We start from the raw sequence: 20,999 nt of genomic DNA, 5'->3' as shown, positions 1-20,999 counted from the left end.
GCTGATGACTTTATCATCTGTCCATCCCCACCTGCCACCCTTCACCCAAACATTCGTCTATCTATTAAAATACTGACAGCACCAAATGGCAGCTAGACTTGCTATAAAGCATCACAGAGGGGAAGTAAAGGTCATATTTATGTCGAAAGAAGATCAACTGGGTGGCCGAGAGGGTATGGGAAAACACACACGCGTGCGCCGCGCGCGCAGGCCTTTGTGTATGTATGTGTGACAAACCGCTCCAAGTAGGAGAAATATGATGTGAGTTCACACAAAGCCCCCGGAGCTTTGCCTTCAAAGCTCGAGGGTTAGCCCAGTACACGACAGCAGGAGGCACATTTGAGGGGCAGAGCTGAAAAGTGTTTGAGCCTTCCACGTCTGACCTACGTCTGACCTTGGCAGGCTAGACCAAACATGGAAAAGAAGACATGTGTGAAAACCATATGTATTAGGAGAAAGGCAGGATGTGGGGGCCTTGCCAGTCTTCATCTGCTTACTGACACTGCAGTGTGAAGGGAGACCTCAGCAAATATGCTCATCCATGAAGCATGTCAACGGCGCAGGGCCGGACCAGTGCTGCTCTTCTCTCGACTGTTTCTGTGTGGGTGCTGTGCATTTGTGTGTGTGCACCCATAGGAGCAGTCTGTCATGCTATGATATGTGTCCAAGCAGGCCGCCACTAGGGATCACAAGATAACCCGACCTTGCCCCTGCACGCCTGCAGTTCATCTGAATCAGATCGCTATCACACAGTCTCTCACCACGGTCCAGGGACCTCTAAATTCCCATTTGGCCCGAAACACACTCTCTCACACACACACACACACACACGCACACGCACACGCACACAGAGACACGGCTGTTTCTAAAGCAACCTTTATAATATGAAGTGCCATTTAAAATGTTCTTAATAATTCGTGTGTCTAATCAAAATTAAGGTAACCATTAAATGTAATAATGATACCACATCACATGTTTAATCTTCAACAGAGCTGTAATTGTATATCGTCAATTTAGGCAACCGGTATAGCAACATTTAAAAAATTGTGTTGCCATAATCAGGACATTGTAATTATATATGAGAGCACTTTACAAGAAGGCTTCAATAACTTAAAATTATTAACCCTACCCATCACCCATCACCCATCTTCTTCATTCGCAATAACCTTAATAAATCATGCAAGCTTATTCCTCTTCAGCAAATACATATATTCAGGATCATTTTTGTTGAACTACTGATGCAACGACAAAATCGAATCAACTGAACTGACACTCAAGCACTTACACCATCTCATCGCGGACACACACATGTTTTCACGTTAAGAAGCTGTTTTTTTTTTAATGAGCAATAAATCTGGCAGCCTCACATTCACATACAGAGACAAACACACACCCACAGCATTGTAAGGAAGTGAAGAAATGTGTGTGTGGGTGGGTTGAATGTGCGGGACCTTGAGGGGCAGGCTCACCTCTGGGTGGGCGAATGATACAACAACAACAAAAAAGAGAAAGGAAAATTTAAACCGTGGGCAAGTAAATGGAAAATAAATACATAATTCCGTCTCCATTTCATTACCTCACTCCCTCACTCCCTCCCATGCTACGATTCCACTCGTCTACAGAATCTATCACCTAAGTAAGCGGCTCTCAGTCCCAACACATCCATTTCCTAAGCATCACTTTACTCCAGTCTTTAGCCCGCTCTCTCAGGTACTTAAACCTGTGGCCTGTCCGTCCCATTTGACCCTGCATTATTTATCCGGCTGGGGGAGAATGTTGCTCACAGGTTGGATTCATACCCTCTAGCCCTTCTGACAATATCACTGCGCCTCTATTTTAGGAGAATCCATCCACTGAAAAAAACCCTGTTGCCCCAGAGACCCGTCCTTGGTCCTCCATTTCAACACAACAGCCATAAGCTGGTCTTCCTCTCTCACCAGTGTCGGGGAGCTGCAACTGACTAAAGTGAGGAAGGGGGCGGGGGGAAGGTGAAGATGGATGAGAGTGTTGAAACACATTCTAAATGCACCCCAGGGGCACCATGGCCTGCCCAGTTAATGTTTGTGAAAAGAAAAAGATGTTCTGTCCTGAATGTCAGATATTCCGGATATTCACGTGGGATATGATATCCTTTACACAAACAAATCCAACTAGACACGCACAGAACCATTATGAAAGAGGCCTGGTGTACTGAGGACAGAAATATATATCCCCAGGCGTCACTGAGTAGGAGGCCTTCCTATAAATCCTGGCGCACATGCAGAGTCGCCAAATTTAGTTTTCAAAAAGAAAACCACTTTCACATAACTTTGGATCAGATGATACCTGTGACAAAGTGGTGAGACCACTATAAATAGTGCATAATAACTCACAACTCAGCCAAGTATTGTGTAAAGGAACAGTGTATATTATGTGGTGGCTGCAGAGACATTCCTCTGCTCATTGATCCCCCTAAATCCTCAACACTGGCCCTTTAAGTTCAGTTATTGTTTGTTTATTGTTGTATTGTGTATATACTTATCATACTCACCATGCTTTCCAGGAGTTAAGCATTGCTCTTTCATTCAACAACATTTTCCTGCACTCTCGAAAAACACAGGATGTTCTGTTTCATATGCGGGCAACAACTAAACTAAATATTGATCAATCACAAACTAAACACAGTGTTTAAGCTCACAGTCTACACATCCATGTACAAACTTAACGTTGCAGCACCTAGTCAGGCATAAGCGGTGAAGCTTTGGCCAGCGGGGAAGCCATGGCAGCGGCATCAGAGGCCTTCCCTTGTGGCTACCAGGGCCTGTGCCATTGGGGTGCTTTTGATCAGACCATGTAAGCACCCTGGAAAAACGTTTGAAGATTGACCAAACTCCAATTCAAATTGCCCTTCTCCCTCTTTCTCTTGCTCGCTCTTCCTTCTTTGGTCTCACTGGTTTTGAACACTGTGCCAGACACAGGATCGCCGACCGTGTGAGTCTGTGTGAAGCAATTTGCCGAATGTAAAGTGCTGAATAAATCCACGGTAGAAGTGCATCAAATGTGTATTTGCAGTGCATTGTGGATGCTGCTGCTCAGAGACAGAAGGAAAAGGCTCAAACTGCAGGTCCCCCCTTATAGACTATGTTATGCTACATATGCAAAATAACTAAATTAACTTTGAATCCGGCTGCATGAGAAGAAACTGAGATATAAAATGAGTCTTTTAATTCAATTGCAAAACTGTGAGGGTTGAATAACTGATTTACTGACTTGCTCTCTGTTTTACAGCTTGTCTCCAAGTGTTTGTTGAGCATTAGCCCTTCGGTTTCTGAAGAATGGTTCTCCGTTAAAGGCCACAGCTGCTAACAATTACCTGAGAGCTGCTTTCTTTTCAGTTTGAAAAAAATGAAGCTATTTTCCTACCTTAGCCTTGGGGGAGGTTATTGTTTTTGAAACAGGACACACACACACGGCAGACACATCTGAGGATGAATATTATTTTACTACCATCTTTCAGCTGGCGGAGCAGACTGTAACCCGCATGGCTGCCTTCGCCAAACCACAGTGTGCAGCACACTCCAACACCTTGTACCAGGGTTGAGTCAAAGTGTACTTCTTCCACCTGGACCACGTACCAAAATAGTATCCTGGGAGTTGATTTTAAGAAGATTATGCTTTCATGGGAGAAACTCAGTTACACGTTGTGCCCAACAAAAGAGGGAGAGAGTGGAGGGTGAAAGGTGAACTCCCTTATTCGTCTACTCGGCAGCTATCTCCTGCATCTACGCTAATCCAGTTCAGCAATCTTGGACGTTTAGGTATCTGGCTGATCCCACACACTGGATTAGATTGTGCGACACCATCACACCTTTTCACACAAATAAATAAAATGACCCTTTACCACTGAGGCAACTCTTTGCTGTACAGTGGGGTTATACTGATTGGAAAAAGACACAAGCCAGAGGGATCTGACCATGAAAAAGATATACCTTATCCAATCAAATCCAATATGTCTGATAGGACCAATCTTAGCCTCAGTAAATGGTCTTGAATTGGATGTTGAGATAGGTCAGTATGACGGTGTGACAGACTGCTGACAGCATTTTAAGAGACATTGAAGCTTGTCAGGAGGCCTCTCTGATTTGAAACGCTTTTGTGACAGCAGGGTACTCTCACCACATCAGTTTGGCATCGCAAGCACACATTTGAGGAGGAAAAACAAACATCCCATACATTTATTCTAATTTGTAATTTGCTCCAAAGTGAATATCCACCACTGTGTCGAAGTCTACCTGCACACATGGTCAGTGGATGTGGTCACTGCATGTTACATGGCGGTGTAAAAGACGGGTGGCACTAGGGTATGAGGTGGACTGACAGATTCATTATCAGTCCCCCTTGAAGAGGGATGTAAAATGTCCGGCCCAGGATGAAGTCAGCCCCTTCGGGGCAAGAGTTGGAGCTGCATCAGGGTGAGTGGACTGGAAGCATGAGTCACCCTGGAGGGGTGGGGGGGGAATTCATCACCAACACACCAGGAGTCAGACACCAGGCACACAAAGTAATTCTTATTTCTTGTGTTTAACAAGAAAATAGAAGCACATAAAAGCCTGACTTCACACTAAGGCTGCATGATATTAGCAAAATATGATATTTAAATGTTAAAATTTCTGCAACATCCATACATATTGCGCAACATTTTGTTAAATGCATCAATCTGGTGCACTTTGAGAGCAAAATCAAGACACTATATGAACAATGATGTGCTCTAAAAAAAATGTAATCATATTGGTTGTCTTGATATGAATGGTGATGTCATGGCAAGCACAGCCAGTGACACAGCCAGCACATGAGAGGATCCTCCCACAACGACCTGCCGTCTCTAACCCACCCAGTCGGATGCTCCGGCGGACTCCACCCGTTGAGAAGTGTAATGTATAGATATGATTTATTAAAAAACTGTGGCGGGCTTACCTGAATGTAATAAATGCGAAATACTGGATGAGTCATGGAAAATGAGAACCGTGCGCATTTTCTTTTGGTATCAAGTAGCAAATAACTAGTCGTTTGAGTTTAGATGTGACTATTGCGCGTGTTCTCATTGTAATGTCTCTTTCTCTCTCTCTCGTTGGCAGAACACTGTGTACCGACCCGGCTCACTATCTTTATCTATTCGTATGTCTGTGCTGGAACTCAGCATGACATTTAGCAGACTGCTATTGTATTTCTTTACTTCAGGTGGAATGGCGATTCAGCTGCCTGTGTGCGGCTCCCTCTCCCTCTCTCTCTTTCTCCGCGCACCGGGAGAAAACATGGAGCCTCTCTCCGCCTCGATAACGCATCTAATCCATCACCAGTGTCAGGCTGAAGAATTCTGGTGTCAGTAGCGAGCGCCAAGCAGAAATGTGTCGTGTGCGTTTGCGATGGCTCTCAACAGCCCAGCACGCCGTGGCTTTTGTTCCTCTTCCTGTTGTACAATAGAAGCTCCCGTAAGGCTTGTGTTGGCCTGCTTGCCTATATGCTTTACGTGTCACTTCCCATCGGACGGACTGGGGTCAGAAAGGCCGGTCTGTGGTGATGGAGGAGAGGACCGTAAGGAGAGACAGAGACAGAGTGAAGAAGGGAGAGGGAAATAACATGGACAGATGTAGAGATTGGAGGAAATGTAATGGAGAAAAGGGAGGAACTACAGAGGGATAGAGAAGCAGGAGAGGGGGAAATGAAAGAAACAGACAGGGATCAAGACAAAGACTCCACTCTTCACACAAGTGTAATTCTCTCCCTAACCTGATCATATGGCGGCATAATATCTTCTCAAATGGCCTGAACCCTGAGTCAATACAAGGGCAATTACTTCATATATTTGGCCAGGCACCATACAGCCTATTGATTTGCCTCTGCACTCCATGTGTTATGCAGTTAACCCTCTCCTATGCCACATCTTTCCTCATCTGACTGGACAGAAATGCAAGTGACCAAGAAAACAAAGTTGATAAGCATTCCAATTGCCATTTTATTTCCTGATTGTGAATATCGAAAGGAAACATCCTGTTAAACAGAATGCCAGCATGTCTTAACAACCAATCTTACAACAGCGGTCTCTATAATAACTTCATCCAACAATCGTTCAATTCCATTTTAGCTCCGTATTGTTGCCATTTCTCTCGGTCACATAACTCACAAATCAAGACGTGATTATCTCAGCACTTTTCTATGTTTGCCTGCCCCCGCCGTACCCCGAGTCCAAATAGAAACCAGAGACCACCACATGCATTTAGGCTCTGTGGTAGGATGAGATCAGGCCTTAACTCTAATCAACCCAAACACACATATTAAGCACAGCGGCACAATGTGAGGCCTATATTTAGCTCTGCATTAAAACACTGAACAGGGGCCAGTGCGCCAGTGATGGATGCAGGCCAAGAAGGCTCAGAGAGAGCAAAAGCGGAGGGATGTGGTGGGAGGGACTTTCTGCTTAGCCCTCAAAAAATGAGGTTCGCCCTGAACAGAGAAGCAACTCTTTCTACTCATCTGGCACTCAAACATTGAGAGAAAAATGGTTTGCATACACAAACAAAATTGCTGACTGCACAATACGTTTTCCTTTATTAGTTGACGCAACAGATGAAGAGATGAATAAAGCAGAGGGAGTTACTGGTGAGAGAGATGAGGTGGATTAAACTAATACAGAATGGAAAGAAAGGATGTTTTAAAGAATGTAAATTGGCAGTAGAAGGAGTGTGTGTGTGTGTGTGTGTGTGGGTGGGGGGGGGGGGGACTCCCAACTGACAAAACAGCAGCCTTCACACTTCAGCCCTGGAGATGATGATGACTACTGAACCCTGGTTCAGTGTTAATGTGCAGACACCTTCACAATCTATTCCAGACGGTTACAAAGATGTTCTCACAGTTCTGTTTAATAACTATTAAATATGATAGTGCCATTACTCTTTAAAAATGGCCATCAAGTATATCAATAAGAAAGTGTTAGACACATTTGTATTGAAATTGATTTTTGTATTGATAAATAATAATGGCTGGCGTTCTGCACATACCAAAGCGGTTGGTATGAAACAGCGGTTGTAAACTAACAGCTGGCATAATTATCAGGATAGAGTTTTTATTAAATTATCCTCCTCTTTATTTTCATAATTTGCACGTTGGTATTTATTGTGGACTGACTGAACAAATGTCCAGCATCTGTAAAGTAGCTTTGATAACTGCTCGCACCAAAAGTGCTTTATTTGTGAAGCGGAGGTGAGTTGTCAAGCGTGTCAATGCTCCACTTCCTCCGGTCTCAGTGTTTTGGTTGCCAATAGCTCTGGAGACTGTTCACCTCCAACCGCCGCTATGAACACATCGCCACGGTCCTGGCAAACTCCACTGGCTCCCGGTCAAATTCAGGATAGACTTTAAAATATTACTCACTACATACAAAGCCTTAAACAACCTGGCCCCTCCCTACCTTTCAGACGTCCTCCCCCTCCAAGACCCAACCCGTTTCCTCAAACACTCCGAAGACCATCAGGACCAAGCGCCGGACCTGGGGTGACAGGGCCTTCTCAGCTGCTGCACCCCCGCCCTTCTGGAACGTCCTCCCCATCCACATCTGTCAGGCTCCCACCCTATTATCATTCAAGCAAGCCCTCAAAACCCACCTCTTCAAACTCGCCTTCACCTGCTGACCCCTCCCCCCTACCCTCCACTCCACGACTCACGACGCACAGCTTCTCCAGTTGTTTTCTTCTTTTTTTACCCCACATGTTCTGTTTGTTTCTTTTGTTTGCTCCTTTGTTTTTCTATTTGTTGTTCTGTTTTGTCTTTGCCTTATGTAACGCGTCTTTGAGTACCTAGAAAAGCATTATAAAAAATGTAAGTATTATTATTATTATTTTTATTATAATAACGGAAAAATCTCTTCACGGGAAATAATTTTTAAAAGAAAAAGCTGTATTTAAGATTATTTCAAATGAGTAAATAAGCAAGGGACAAAGAAATGACACACATATTACAGGCAACACATGGGGCTGATTCACTGATGGTTAGACAAAAGCTATTACAGCAATGTCAAACAGTCTAAACCAGAAAAGAATATCACACCTCCGGTTTTCTCCCTTGACATACTTCAAAGTATTACAAAGATATGCAAATCAAAAAAGTAGCAAAGAAAAGGTTCCGGTGAGGGGAAAATTAGATAAAATTGTTTCAATTGCTCCCACTGGATTTGTGAGATTTAAATTGTGGAACCAGATTGGCAGGTAGAAGTGAGATACTAGCAAATGATTGCCAGCGGGATTCACGCAGCAAATGAGAATAAAAGCACTTCAATCAACCCACATGTTACACCTGTGATGTGTGTGAGCTTGAATAACCTCCCTATATGGTTCATGCTGGGTTTGATATGACTGAGATCTATATGCCAGCGGTGAGGGAGCATGCTATCGAATGTATTATATCGCTATGAGGTTTTGACACTCAATGAATACTTCATTAAGGCCACATAAAAGCAAGGCCGCTTTTACATGTGTCGGACATATTTCTGATATGCATGTGGCATGTAATGAGAGTGAGGAGAAGCAAAGGCCGTAAAGAGAAATGGAGAAATGTTGAGGTAGAATGTAGGAAAATTGAGAGTTGTAAGCATATTATAGCGTAGAAAGATGGATATGTAGAAGGCAAGAGAAAGATTATACAAGATTATATTGAAGTGGTAATGTGGAAAATCCATATTTGTGTTTTTAGCTTTTTGTTTGTACTGTGTTTTTGCACAACCTGTGACTATTTGTATTTAATATTGTCTTCCATAACATTTTTTGGCAAGAATTTTTTTAAAGCACGACATGAACTGTTAACATGTTATATCTCTGAACGGCTCATCACTTATTCCAACTCCTTAGAGCTAAATAACTTAGAATTTTTTTTGAGTATTTTGACCGATATTTTATTGGGTTTCCCAAAAAAATATCCAATCAAATGTGACTTTGGGCAACTAGCGAGCCGCAGTAGTCACACTGTCACTTCACCGTTTGTTGAAGATAAGAGAGAAATATAGAAAGATATGCATGTGGATTTAAAAAGGCAAATACGTTTGATGACGTCTCATTCATCTCAGCAACACTTTGCAGATTTCCCACTGCCACTATATTCCTTTTCACGTACGACAAATGGAAGTTTGAGCGACTGTACCTCCCGTAGTGTGGTGTATCTAAATGGCACTAACACACACGATCTTCCCCTTCCATTGATGTCTTTAAAACTCGTCTACTGCATCGACCCATCTCCTTTCTTTAGCTTTCTTTTCATCAAGAAGACATCTGAAAACACGTATATTTATTTGTTTGTATTTTGATTGTGTAAAACTGTTTTTATCAAGATTTTATCAAGATATTCTGTGTTTTATTTGAAAAGCACTTTGGTCAGTGTTTGTCTTTTTTTTTTTAGATGCCGAGGTAGTTTTATGAGGAGAACTTTAAATGGTATTTGGCCAACACCATAACATCAACTCAGACCACATATAGCTCCATAGAGACAGAACACATTGCACCTCCTCTTACCTCTAACATACAAAGTCACCAGCAGCGATTGGATTATTAGAGCTCCTCTTGTAGGTTGCCACAAAGAGACAAGGGTAAGATGGACACCACACTGTGGACCTTTAACATCTCCTGGCCACCAGACACAAGTAAGAGTAGGGAGGGTTGGAGGGGGTAAGAAAGTGGGATGAACTATTAGGGTCAGGGGTTATCCAATCAGTCCTTTTCAGAAGAAATGGATGCTACTGATAAGTTGGGGGTCGTGGTGTATTGTCTAACCCCATTCAACTTGTTCACAAGAAAGCAGGCCAAAACCCCTGTGCTGGACAGGGGTTGCCATGGTTACCCCACTCCTTGGGCATGAGATCAGCGGGGAATCAACTGAAAGTGAGAGTCTGTGTGTGTCTGTGTGTGTGTGTGTGGTTAAATACCTTGTTATGTCATTCCTATTGTTCTTTGGCTCAAGATGAACTGGTTAAGGGTGTGCTAATCATGTTTCAGTCTCTGCCCCCTTGTATATTCCATATTGTTAATTATACTAATTACACTTAACAGACTTGTTCCTCTCTTTAAAAAAAAAATACAGTATACAAAGTGATGAAATAGCCTCCTTAATACTGCAACTTGCAATCTTTATATGTGCATTTATGACTTTTACCACAGAGAAAAACAAACACACAGGGTCCTCTGTTGACTTTACACACTGCAGCTCCCACTTTGTGCATTAAACATGCAAAACAGCAACTAGCCTGCATCTTCATGTAGACCGGGGGATCAGAGATACTCATCAGTCGAGACATGTGTTTGTGACAGAGTATCTTCCTTTATCCCACACACACACACACCCTCTCTCATCCCCTAACTCATACACATGCTCTGAAGCGGCAGGAGAGGAAAATGCTGTGGATGCAGAATAGACGAGCGGCATGCACTCGGGTCAGAGTAAGTTGAAAAAGAAAGAGGGAGACAACGAAGGTAGAGAGGGGTGTGTGAGTGTGTGTATGTGGGGGTACGTGTGTGCCTGTGATGCTGGCACATTGTGTAGTCTATGAATCTTCACTAAAGCTCTAAAATTGCCCACCAATCATGCGTCAGGATTTAATGCCCGCTTTTCTCCAGAAGGAATAGACCAGCCAGTTAAAGTATGCTAATTCAGAGGTACTAAATACACTGCTTTAAATGTCAACCTTCCATTATTACCCACACTCTGCCTGCCTCAGGACCAGCGCCGAAACATAAACACACACACACACATGCACAAACACACACACACACACACATACACACACATGCACAAACATACACAAATCAGGCCCCAGCAAGGACACAAGGGATAAAAAGACTTATAGATCACAACCACTTTATAAAAATCAATAGCTGAATGAAGAAAGGGCATTTGCAAAAAGCTGCATTATTATAGCAGCTTTAAAGGTGCATGATGCATGATTGGAAGCATTTCGATTGCCTCTCAACTGCTCTCAACATGTCGCCGTCTGAGCCGACAGCTCGTAGCCCAACGCCCTAACAGTGCTGACAGGACAAACCACAGCAAACGTAGTGACAGAGCTTGTGGTTTTTACCTCAGTGCAAAGCGGCGGCCGTGAGCAAGCCAATGAGGCACGCTTACATGCACAGACATGAACATGAGTAGGCACTGTCTGCGTGGCGCTAACAACACACACAGAGGGAGAGCATCTTCCTTCTCTGCTCAGGTCAACAGTTATCCACTGTATATTTACATAGATAATAGTTGTTTGCTTCTATATTGATGCTTTAAGTATTTTACATTGCTCCTTTAATCTTTTTTTAAGGAGAATGAGAGAGGACCAGAAGAGACTAAGAGAAAGACAAGAACTAGAGAGACACAAATGCTGAGAGACAGAAGATAAGAATACCAGTCAGAGTGATACAGTTCAGAGCCAGAGTATAGTAAGCAGCAAGCAATCAGCTTGCATATAGCCAGCCAGAAGCCGGCACTCCTCCCCAACCAATGGTGACAGCAGCATTAATTCTATTAACCCCATTAGTATTCCATCCTCATCGCCTCGCTGGGTCAATACACACCTCCATCACGCTGCAGAGCTTTTGCTTCCCTCGTCCGTATGCCAAGGCAGCGGGGAGCAGTGGAGGGTTTAGTGGATGGGTGGATAAACACGAGCCCAGAGAGTAGCACTTGCCCCGCGCAGGATGCAGACATTGACGACCATCTCTGTCTATGACATGTGATAATCAGGTAAAGACCAAGGAAGCGCAGAAATGGATACAAGCCATCGAATTTGTCTGCAAGTCATATTTGAGAAATGGGTAAACGGCTGGGGTTACATCAAGTTTATGCACAACAGCACTTTTTTAAGCAATGCTAAAAAAAAAGAATTAATTCATAGCCTATGCAGCACATTTTGTTATGAAAATTTATCCATTCATTGTCATTGTGATATGAATTTTCCCCAGATAATACAATTATTCTGTTGGTTAATATATTTGTATTCAATCAAGAACTAATTTGAATCTAGGCTTCCGAAGAAATGACAATTTATTTTGTAAAAAAGCATTGCTACAAACCATTACAATGAAATAGAAAACAATGTGCTCTAGTAAAGAGACTATACAGAACACTAAACACATGCTACCTGTCATATGTATATTGAATTATCTAAATGTATTGGTACTGTCAACCTTTAAACCCATTTTCATTTCTTCTTAATGTGTTCCTTTTTATCTATATATTGTCTTCATTTTTGTGAGGTGTATTTTTAGGTGATATTGTCATGTCATCATACTGTCATGTTTGTTAGGTGCATTTTTACCTATAGTGAATTTTAAAAAAGAGTTAAGAATTGAATTTATGAGCAAATAAAATGCCCATTTTAGATTAAATATAGATGGCATGTAAGTGTTGCATTAAAATAGACAAATTACTTTTGTTCTATTTCATTAAAAACAAATCCAAACCTATCCTTTAAAGCGACAGAATGGAGACACCCTTGGGAGATGCAGGAACATTCTATGAGCCATTATCCTATAATTGCAGAAACACTGTCTGCTGCTCACAGAGAACACAGCGAGTGCACATTCTGATAAATGGAATAAATAAGCAACATAGAGGGACACAGGCAATTAACTCATTCTAATTTGAACAATGGACATGCAGCAAAATACAACTTTGCTTGACAACTGGTGTGAGCAACTCAAATACAAATACTCTCTTTCCATCCAACCAAATACCTGTTCTGAAGAAAGTATTGATTGGATAGAAATTAAGATCTGAAGACCTTCAGGATCAAAGTAAGACAATGAAATACATAACACGGGGAAATGAGTTGAGGTGGCTGCCTGAAGACAGCCCTCTCCTCCCATCTTGTTCCACTCTCCTCCCCAACCGCCTCCAGCTCAGGGTGGGTGAGTGAGGTTGCAAGCAGACACTTGCGTACCAAGTATGTAGGACAGCGGCATTAGGGCATTAGTGCCGGTCAGCAGCCAGTCAGTTTGTGTGTGTGTTAGTGTGCGGAGTGTGTGCAATGAAGAAATTGGGGATTTACAATAACAATAACACCCTGAAGGAGGAAACACAATCTGATGCTGCGTTTGATTGGTGCATATTCGAAGGATTTTAAAATTAGACAGGAAGCAGCTAGGTGCCCCCTAACTTATCATTACTGCACCTTGGGGTGTATTAGGATGAGCTATACTTTAATGTGGATCAGGAGTTTGCCTGCACATGCATAGGGTGTACACCCATGTTTGTATAAATGGGTGTCTATTCTTTATCCGGCAAGGCATATAACCGCGAGGAATTAAACCAACACCCCCCCCCCCCCCCTTTCTTGTTTTCCTGCTTCCACACACACTCTTTGCTCTCGCCTTGAGTTACATTGAGAGTGAAAGTATAAAGGGCTGCAACAGTTCTGCTTCTCCTCCACTTGTACGGTACAGCTATACCACTGAGACATCTCTGCTGTGTCTGGAGCTGAGAAAGGTAGCAAGCATGATCTTTCCTGCTGTCTGGACTAACTGATTCATGCCTAAACATTACCTGGGGGATTTTCTTTTTCCTTTGCATAAATCCACTTTTGTGAGGTAATGTCTAGCATTAGCAGCCGTGGAGGGGTTTTGTTACTCTAAAAATCCTCTGCCAGAAAGCATACAAGACTACCGCGAAATCCAAAAAGGAGGCCTGTTAAAGAATACTGTCATTTTCGCTTACTCTATCACGACTCCGCTATAATTAGGCTGAGGTCATTCTCCTTAGAGGAAACGATCATCTACTTTCACACATGAATGCTTTGAAATTCTAATTGTAATGCTGAATGTAATTGGTCCCTTGATTTGAATGTAGCATTCAAATATGAGCTCCACCTTGCAGATTAGGGATAGTGTCCTTTCTGGGCTTTAATTAGCTAAAGAAACAAAAGCTGTAGGACCTACATCAGACAATACTTGCTCTCTCCATTTTCTCTTTTTCATGAGCTGACCACAGACTCCGGTCAGAAGGCTCCATATTTTGGTACCTCGGTTCAGATCCCCCCCATAACTCTCTGGCTTCTTGTTATCCCACAACTGGGCTCTGTCTCTTTCTGGAAAAACACAACTCTTTCCCCCCCCCCCCCCTTTCTCTCCACATCTCCCCTCCTTGTTCTTCTTACTGTAAAAACCACATAAATGTTTGGGTCAGCACAAACCTAGAGGAGGCTTGTTTTTCCATTTTCACAGGAAAGAGGGGGGCAGGGGGGGTATAGGAATAGTGGAGGTCTTGTGGGAAGGATTCATCCCTCCCCCCCCCCCTTGACCACTGCATATACACTCTTTGTTCCTTTACAACAAGAGGCAAATAACTGTGTCCATTTGCGGGAACTGATGACAAGGATAATGAAGAGGAGGGAGGAGAAGCAATGGGGTGTTTGTTTTTTTCTGTTTTTTGGCTGACCCAGGGAGGTATTTTCTGTGTCTTAGAGAGGGCAGACCGTGGATTCCCTCTTGAGACACACACAGACACAAACTCTCCCAGAAGGGATTGTTAAAAAGTAAAAGTTATAGCGCATTCAAAATGAGCCATGATGACAACAGTTATGTACATGATTCACTGGCTCACCTTCGGGGTGGAGTGTGAGGAAATAGAGAGACCAAAAACTGCAGATGGGAAGAGGAACAGTGTACTCATCACACATGGTCTTGGTACAATATATGGGCCAGAAAATACACAAACTTTGATCAGTTACGCCTGGGTGCAGAATTTCTGGCTGTACTTGAGAGTGGTAAGAAAAACTATCTGAGCTCTTTGCTGTCTGAACAGCTGAACGTTTTAGCACCGTGTACATAAACTGTTAGGTTCAGAGTTCAGTATGTGGACAGAGAAGCACCAGCTATTTTACACCATGAACAGAAAAATAGGTTAAAGCTTTGTTCACTTTCAGAAATAAATGTCCTTAACCAAAACCATACAGGATTTGTTGGCTTGTTCTCATTCATGTTTAGTTCCTGTTAGTACCTCATTACAAAGGTTCCACTTCAATCCAACTCAATGGGGTTATACCTAAAGCCATCTAAAGGTTCCACGCATAATCCTCCCTGGAGGTTCTATTGAGAAGACTTTGCCGCAACAAGCAAGAACCCATCCAGAAGGGTCTCCCAAGAATCTTTTATATTCCAAGATGTTCAGTCTTTTGAACCCACTGAGGAGGATCTATTGAGAATAAGTTTCGATCAAAAGGGGTATACATGAAAACCTAAAGGGCCGGGGCTAATATGGTTTCAACAATCCTTGGATAAATAGTTTTCCTAAAAAGCTATTTGGGAAGAAAAGAATTCTTAAAAGGTGAATTTAAGAAACTGTTTAAAATCGAGAAAATGACCCCAGATTCCACAGGGTTAATAAAACTCTCACAAAGTCTCACAAAGAACCCTTAACAACACTTGTATTCAACAACAGTTCCTCAGAAGCAAATAGTTTAGGTTAGAACCTCAGCTCTGCAGGAAGAACCCTTTTGTACCTATATTTCAAAAGGTTTCTGAGAGTTCAGGACTCCAATCCAATCCAATCATCCCATGGATAATGTTTATGTATAGAGAGTCATGGGTGTTGATGTAGAGCTGCATATGTCATATGTTCTTTCATGTCGGTGTGAAGCTACTAGGATTGGAGGGTCGCTCGAGGTCAAATATCACTAAATCCCTCCATAAGCTCTCTCCTTTCAGGAGGGAATGGAGTGTGTAGAAAGGTCAAGAGGAAGCATTAGTGGACGGCCATCGTATCATGAACTATTTGCTGCTGGATATAAAGTTAATCCCGCAGATGTAACCAACAGTGTGTCTTTAACCAGATTACCTCACTATAATCGGCTAAACATCACTGCAAAGAAATCAGTTTAGTGTCTAGCCATAATAGTTTCATGATATCAACCAATCCTGTGATTCTATATAAATTACAGTCTCTAATCTACAGTATAAACGTAGGGCCCAGACATCAGCAAAACCAGGATCACCTTCTGTAATCCTCTGGATGCAGCACAATATGGGAGTCATAATCTCAATTCCTTACAAAGGCATGGAGCCGGTGCATAGCAGATGACTTGTGCGTGTGTGTGTGAGATTGTGTATACGTTCATACATGCATAAATGGTTCTCAGTCTCGTGGGTGTCTCTTGGTCTGTGCCCCTCTACTGAACACGTGTGTCAGGTTTGGGGCGAGGGGGTGTTGAGGCCTTACAGCGTTAGGGGGGTTTATGGATGGGTGTAAGGAATGCAGAGTCCTGAGGGAGATGGAATGGGGTGAACAAACAGGCAACGATATGGAAAGACAGGAAACCCCCCACCCAGAGCTATATGACCCCCTTCATATACCTCATCTGTCTGCCTCACACTTTCCATATATTTATTCTTCGCTTCTCTTAATGCTTGGCTAATGCCAGCCAAAAGGCAAATGAGTATAAATGGTGCATTCCTTTGCCATCTGAATGTGTGTGCCTGAGTGTGTGTACCTGCACACGTCTGCACTTGTGTCTGTGTGTGTGTTCATGGAAGAGATCTGAATGTCGTGCATGGTTCCTGATGCCGGCTGAAGCTAGGGGGTTGGAGCAGTATTGGAGGATGTAGCGGGAGGGTAGAGGGTGAGGAGGTCGGGAACGGAGCGTCACACATCAGCAGTTGCGTGAAGGCCTGCTTCCTGCCAGAGATTGTTTAAGGGGAGGCCCTCCGTAATTCAATAACAATAATCCCCAATGAAGGCCCAATAAAGCAGCCTGCTGTGGGGCGGAACTAACTGGCCATGCGCCTCCTCCTTCCCCAAACCATCCGCCCATCACTGATTGGAGAGAGGGGCTGCGATGTCGGTGGGGGTCTGGGGAAAAGGCCCAGCTGACATGCGGCCTGCAGCCAGAAGCCAGGCAGCCAGAGATCCTGGCGAACCCTCCCTCCCTCCCTCCCTCCCTCCCTCCTCTCTAACCGAGCCACCCTCCCTCCGGTTGATCCACCTGACCCCGGTCTTCGCCCCCTGCCAAGCAGGAGACAGATCGGAGGGGTGCAGCTGCCTCCTATGGCTCCCCGGATGACTGAGCGGCCATGACCGCTAGCTTGGCCTGCAACCCACCCCGTAGACACACAGCATTAAACATATGTACACACACAGTCAATTGACGCACACAGGCTGGGATATAGAGAAGCGAGTCTCCATAGGGGTCACCTATCGATCATGTTTTGGTTGAATCAATCACCTGTCCTTTAATGCAGCATGCAGCCAATTGACCTCTGGAATCCATTACATTATTCTTAATGACAGTCATGTTCCACACATTCATGACCTCTCCCTCTTATAGTCTACTACAATACTCACTTAAGGTGATGAACTCAGTATGGAAAAAATGAAGCTTATTTATAATGATTATATCACAAGGTCACATAATGTGCTTTTGCAGCTGACTGCATCAGTGCCTACACGTACGATGTGTGCATGTTTAGTCTCTCTTTCTGTGAATGTCGGCACACTGCTGACTTCATTAATAGCTTATCTTGGCATTTAGTTGCTTTAAGACAAGCAGAATTGTGATGCACTATGTATCCATTTGGTTGCTTGGTCAACCGATGTCTGGGCAAGCCTAGAGTAGCTCAACAATGACGGCACAAATAATACAGTAAGTGGCTTAGATGAGACTAAATTGGCTTGGATGCCTTCATAAGACCTAGAGATACAATACAGCCAACAACAAACAGTAACTAAGGTATAAGAATGTACTAATTAAAGTTAATTAAAGTATGGGACTTTACCATCTGTGTTACGTCTGTGATCTTTCAGAGGCAGCTCATTTGTGAATGCATGCACGTTGTTGTGTGCCAAGATATACAACGTAACTGGAAAATGTATTACTCTTCAGTATTTCAATCAGGAGACAATAAATCACGACATGGTGCACAATAAATGGGGAATGTGACGCGTATTTGGAAATTAGACTTCATCGTGACATCGCATATATAGAGGGAAGAGATGCCATGGTTAGTTTAGGAATACATCCCCCCGGAGCCTGGTGGTGGTGAAAAGAGTTGGCTGAAGATCTGAATGATGGGATGTGGAGAAGGAGTGGGCAGTGATGTGATGGATACTGGAGGGGAAGTGGCACAGAGGGTCCCATTGGTTAGTACTGACGCAGCACAGAGAAGAGTTTTAAAGTTTCACAGCAATGATATGATTGGCTGAGGGAGTTTCTGAGTGAATAACCACAGATAGCAGATAGAGTAGAAGCAGGAGACTGATTGTGAATATATAGCAGCGTGAAGAAATGTGAATAAACAGAAATGTTATGTACCATTAAATAGACAGAAAGTCTAAAGTCACCATTCAGTAGTTTGCATGGCTATTGGTATTCTTGTCATGAAAAAGCTAAAATACTACAATTACAAAAGAGGAACTGTTTGTCTGTTTAGTTTATTGAACTGACTTGGATAAAGCATACTAAGTGATTTCATTAAATGTCACAAGTGATTTGTTAGCATCATTCTACAACCCGGGACAGATGTCTTTCATGAATGATACAAGATCTTTGGTATTTGCCTCCGACAGGCCGCGGTTCACTCTCAGCTGGTCGTCTAAGGAAAGGCAGACGTCATTTTAAATCGCCAACATACTTAAACATTCATGCGATGAAATCCAACGTGGATGCAGTTTCTGAGGCCACAACTGGTGCACGTGTCTTTGCATGCGTGCATGTACAGTATGTTCGCATCTACAGCCACAAATCTGCATGTATAGGCGTGTGTGTGTGTGTGTGTGTATATGTGTGTGCATGTACATGCATTTGCCTTTGTTCCCATGTGTGTCAGTAGGGCTCTGCCTGTTGACAGATGAGCTGTGCTGTGAGGGGTCTCCGAGAGGCCCGACAGATCTGTGACAGAGTGTGCCTGAGGAGAGGGGCCTTCATGTTAATCCACCTTCATACATGTTAACTACACTTGGATAGTCTCATGCTGAGGTGCCTTAAGACAGCCTGGTACGGTTTGACGCGGCCCAGAAACCCCCGTGTGAGCCCTAAAACTAGACCTCTTCGTCAAATAACACCACCAAAAATGTGCAGACACAGGCATGCATGATAGCCAGCAAACACACATACCCACAATCAATTTTACGAGTTAAAGTCAAAGCAAAGCTGGCATTAAGCAAGCAGACTGTCAGGAGAAAATACAAGCAGACACAGATCTCACAAAGCAGTTGGGGGAAATAGCAGCGCAGCTTAGTTGAGCTGTCTGAAATAAGCAGTTGTTTTCATGACGTGGAGGACATGAGCTAAGACTTTGCCAGATAAAAGACACAGCGTAGAGTTACTTTGTTTTTGTTTTGAATTGAAAGCTCATAAAAGGGACTATTCTGGCCAACACTGATCCAGAGACCCAGACCAGTTAAAGCAGAATTAAGTAGCTGGGAATGTAGAGAGGTATATGGGGGAAGCTCTGCGATTGGTCACAGCTGGCATATTTGCTTGGTGAGGACACTTCCTCCCCCGTTGGTTTTTGTAGAGAATGGACTAGAGTGTGAGGTGCTGGCCAAATGGCCACCTCATTTGGCATCAAATCCAACTCTGTTTCAATGTTATCTCCTGCCAGCAGCAAAAGGGAAGCCGAAAGATCTTCATTCGGCTGGCCCCTGATCAGGGTTTTAGTGTCTCTTCATTACTTTCTCGGAGTAAATAGTGAGAACAGGAGGGCCAATCATGATTCATCTCTCTGACTGTGCTGTACAACACAGCAGGGTCAAAAGAACAGTGTGGGGTTTTAAAGGCATGGCCATCCAGAGAGTTTCATATCCCCAGTAATCCTCAACAAAGTCTGAACCAGAGCACACAGACCTGATGCTGACATGGATAAAAGGGGAAGGCGTATTTACTTTGAGGGGCTGAATATGTGCTGTCTAATCCACTTCTTGTGGGAACCTGTAATGCTGTAGATACCTGTTAAGAGTGCAGACACACTGAGGCCTCTGCGCTTTGCCCGCGGTCATGACTCCGAATGAACGGTACAATAACTTATTATGAGTCACAGACAGCCCACCGTCTAACCCGCTACGTTTACTGATATGGTAGAGGTGAAGCAGTACACACACACAGATACACACACACAGACACAAATACAAGCACTCACACGTACAGTCAATTAGTGAAAGGAAGACAAGGGGGGATCAGACAGTGAGAACAGGCCCTGGGCTGTTTTTACACTAGAGCCACTAGATAACTGACGGCACCGAACTGACGCAATAGCACGAACTGGAAGGGAGACAATACTACACAGATTCTGATGATTCACAATGCAAAAAAAGAGCAACTATGAATAAATATAATACTTGACCTTTAAACCATTGACACATGCTTCATGATGTGCTCTGATTATTGTGTTTGTGTGCTTGTAACTATATGTATGCAGTTCTTTAAGCAGATTGTAACTTATGATGAATATGTTTACAATGCATTAAAGACATGGGAATCGGATAAAGTGTGACACAAATGGTTATTTATCTTTTTGTGTTGTTTTAATGTACTGGAGTTGCATTTTAAATTGATCTGTAATGTAAGTTGTTACAGGCCTTCGATTAGAAAACATGGCCAGAACAAAGATGTTGGGATGTGGCCGCCCTGGGGCATCTGTGTGTGTGTGTGTGTGTGTGTGTGTGTGTGTGGGGGGGGGGGGGGGTGTCTGTGTGTGAGAGCCACTGTGCTCACATGCCTACTAAACAAACACATCTCATCTTGCGGGTGCCTATGTCAGTCAACAGCAGCAGACAGAGAGCTGAATGCAGCTGCCAGAGAATAGGAGGCCCGGCTTGTGAGTTGATGTTTTAATTGCATATTTTCTATTTGCATGTCATTTTGCTGCCATTACTTCTGTGCCTCACTCACTTTAATTCCTCCGTCCCTAATGAAGAACAGAGAAATGTCAGGCAGCTAGAGAGGAGAGGAAGGATTGTGTTGAGTCTGTCCCACATCAACATCACACAACAACCATCCAATCAACCGA

General features: G+C 43.4%; 1 protein-coding gene across 5 annotated transcripts in view; it reads right to left on the bottom strand.

Moving 5' to 3' along the window:
* The window catches only part of plxna2 (plexin A2), a 181,379-nt gene that overhangs the window by 107,565 nt on the left and 52,815 nt on the right, over positions 1–20,999 (bottom strand). The gene's annotated exons all lie outside the window — the stretch shown is intronic.

The sequence above is a fragment of the Pseudoliparis swirei genome, chromosome 9, assembly GCF_029220125.1.
Source record: "Pseudoliparis swirei isolate HS2019 ecotype Mariana Trench chromosome 9, NWPU_hadal_v1, whole genome shotgun sequence".
Taxonomy (NCBI): domain Eukaryota; kingdom Metazoa; phylum Chordata; class Actinopteri; order Perciformes; family Liparidae; genus Pseudoliparis; species Pseudoliparis swirei.
This window is presented reverse-complemented; position numbering and strand designations above follow the sequence as displayed.